Raw genomic sequence first — 3722 nt, 5'->3', positions numbered from 1 at the left:
ATGAGACAGATTTTGAATATCCCGAAATTCCTAGTGTCATTAAAGGAGACAATTTGAGGAAGTCTCAGTGGATTTGAGAAGAAGGCAATGGCACCCCACACCAGCACTCTTGCCTGGGAAATCCCATGGATGGAGGAGCCTGGTAGGCTGCAGTCCATGGGGTAGGTAAGAGTTGGACATGACTGAGCGACTTCACTTTCACTTTTCACTTTCATGCATTGGAGAAGGAAATGGCAACCCACTCCAGTGTTCTTGCCTGGAGAATCCCAGGGGCAAGGAAGCCTGGTGGGCTGCCATTTAGGGGGTCGCACAGAGTCGGACACGACTGAAGTGACTTAGCAGCAGCAGCAGCAGAATGTCGATGTTCACTCTTGTCATCTGTTTGATCACTTCCAATTTGCCTTGATTCATGGACCTAACATTCCAGGTTCCTATGCTATATTGCTCTTACAGCATCAGACCTTGCTTCTATCACCAGTCCCATCTACAACTGGGTGTTGTTTTTGTTTTGGCTCCATCCCTTCATTCTTTCTGGAGTTACTTCTCCACTGATTTCCAGTAGCATATTGGACACCTACCGACCTGGGGAGTTCATCTTTCAGTGTCCTATCTTTTTGCCTTTTCATACTGTTCATGGGGTTCTCAAAGCAAGAATACTGAAGTGGTTTGCCATTCCCTTCTCCAGTGGACCACATTCTGTCGGGTAAATTCTGGGTTGAAACTCAACTTCTTTTAGGGTAGCACTCTCCTAGTTCAGGAAATTCTCATTTCTCCTTTCCTTCTATTTGCCTTAGAGGTGATCTGTGTTCCAAGAAGCTTTATAAATAGGCTTGCTTTTAGGGGATACATGTCATTTATTATATGCAACTTAACACTGGAACCAGGAGAAGGCAATGGCACCCCACTCCAGTACTCTTGCCTGGAAAATCCCGTGGGTGGAGGAGCCTGGAAGGCTGCAGTCCATGGGGTCGCTAAGAGTCAGACACGACTGAGTGACTTCACTTTCCCTTTTCACTTTCATGCACTGGAGAAGGAAATGGCAACCCACTCCAGTATTCTTGCCTGGAGAATCCCAGGGATGAGGGAGCCTGGTGAGCTGCCGTCTATGGGATCGCACAGAGTTGGACACAACCGAAGCGACTTAGCAGCAGCAGCAGCAACACTGGAACCAACTAAACACTGACTTTGACTGAAGTGAATAATCTTAAGTGGTATTACTAGTTGACATCTATCCACTGCCTCTATGACTCAGACGTCCATGCCCCTCTGCTCTGTGTTGCTCAGTTTATTACAGATCAGTATGTCTGTGTTTTTTTTTTTCCTTCATTTTGGGGTCTAACCAAGTTGCCACGCTGAAACATGTAAACTACTTTTGGATTCTCCCCCAGCCACCACATTGAGAACATACAATCATAACTAATCTAAGCTGAAGTGCCAAAGTAGCTATGGGGCTTTTCCAGGGACCTTTCTCTAATGCCTCTTAGGTTTGGGTCCCACTAATCCTAAACCCTAGGAAACAGCCTGGGGACATTTAATCCACATTTTAACTTCCTTAATCATGTCTATCAATTATTTCTTTTTCTTTTCCTAAAGAAAAGAAAAATTTTAACTTCCACCTTTTAACTTTCTTATGTCTATCAATTATTTCTTTTTCTTTTCTCACATCCTTCTACAATCCTTTGAGTAGAATACATACAGCATAAACTCTAGGTCTGCTTCCTTCAAGGCTGAGTTTACTAGAGTGCCAGGTTTTCATAACTCATGTATTCTGCCAGTTTAAAATATCTACTCAGAAACTCAGTTTCTTTATTCTCAGCTGGATTAGCCTCACTCTGCCTCTTATAATCATTATTATTTTTCTTATTATTTTACTTTACAATATTGTATTGGTTTTGCCACACATCAACATGAATCTGCCACAGGTGTACACGTGTTCCCAATCCACCAGTGACTCAACGGGTGAGGGATCTCAGATTATCAAGAAAATGTGAGAAAGAAAAGCCTTGGTTATTATCAAAATACTGTCTACTGCCACACCTGCAAACAAAAATTTGTGGCTAATTAGATGACTGGAAATGGGATAACATTTTATTAGGGTATCTGTATTAGTCTGTCTCCTTTGAGAAGACTGAAGTTTTGATATGTTAAATGGCTTGCCTGAGAACCCGGTGACAATAGCAACTCCAGTTATAGAAAAACAATATTTTTCTATTGCCGGAAGCTCTAAAACTAGAGCATGAGAAATGGAAAGGGCTTTCAGCTAGCTCAACACCAGTGATTCACAAACATGCATTAGAATTGATCACAGAGCTTTTAAAAAATATTTATGACTCTCCCACAGCAAGCATGCAGGTTCATCATGTCAGGGGTACGCTCCATAACCTTGTATTAAAAAAATAATCCCCTCAGATAATTGCTGTGCTTTATAAAATAAAAATTCAAGAGCATGTATAATACACTTCCAGTGTGCCTCAAATGTTACCTTTCCTGGGCATCCTTCTAGCAGTTCTTTTGTGGTATCTTCCAGCTCCCAAAGACCAAATGGGAGGCAGCTAAGACTGGAATCCGATCTGATATGGCACAGCTTGAGGCAGTGGTTTTAACACTGTTGTGTGCTTCAGGATCATCTAAGATGCCTGTTAAAAATGAAGTAAGCCAGAAAGAGAAACACCAATACAGTATACTAACGCATATATATGGAATTTAGAAAGATGGTAACGATAACCCTGTATGCGAGACAGCAAAAGAGACACAGATGTATATGATATTATACATGTTTAAATGCCATTCTCCCAAATCATCCCACCCTCTCCCTCTCCCACAGAGTCCAAAGAATGGCATTGGATATATGCTCGAATTCAAAGCTGACTTCTGGTGTAAGCTGAAAGTGAAGCTTTGGGGCTCTTCCGCCATTACCCATGTCAGAACTTTGGCTGCCCTGTTGTGTATCTACCCCAAACAACTTAATAGCTGTGCTTATTTACTCAAACGTTTGCCTCTAATAGTGGAAACTTCCTTCCGTTGAAGGCAGCAAACCGTCTGTTTCCTGGTCTTGGCTTTGGAACACAATCTGGCGGTGAGTAGAAAGTGAGCATTACTTGTCTGTTGGATTTGGCAGGATGGCGTGTAAAAAACATTCCCCAAAGTATTTCTGAGCCTGCTCCTGAAAACATAAACTGTCTTCCAAGCCTGTAAAATGAACTGTGATGTTTGCTCAGTGAAGAGTTTGAAATCACTGAATTTGCTGATTGATAAATGCCTGTTTGGACAATGGAGAATGCCCTCCAAGCATAATCTGTCTCTCGGTAATTCTTAGAAAACACAGATGGCAAGAAAGTTTGGACCTCAAAAGCCCTGGCATCCCAGGGGTTTGTATAGAGTTTAATTATTTTGCAGGTAAATAAAACAAGGAACAGATGTATATCACCAGCTCCAGTAGTAGGGTGAACCATGGTATCAGCCCAAACCATATCTTCTTGGCTCCTTGTTTGGATCCCTCTGAACACAGAGACAGGAGGCCAAAAATCTGTGTGGTGAGTTCCATAGCCTGTACTGCCAGATGAGGCAAGTGAGAACCATTAGGAGAAATGTCCAAGTTAGGATAATTATCAGGGGCAACTTCCTAAGGCCCCAGCAGTCTGTGTCTCTGTGTATATATTATGTGTATATTGTGTGTGTGTGTGTGTGTGTGTGTGTGTGTGTGTGTGTGTGTGTGTGTGTGT

The sequence above is a fragment of the Oryx dammah genome, unplaced genomic scaffold (genome assembly GCF_014754425.2).
Source record: "Oryx dammah isolate SB20612 unplaced genomic scaffold, SCBI_Odam_1.1 HiC_scaffold_23, whole genome shotgun sequence".
Classification (NCBI taxonomy): domain Eukaryota; kingdom Metazoa; phylum Chordata; class Mammalia; order Artiodactyla; family Bovidae; genus Oryx; species Oryx dammah.
Note: the sequence above shows the minus strand (reverse complement) of the source record.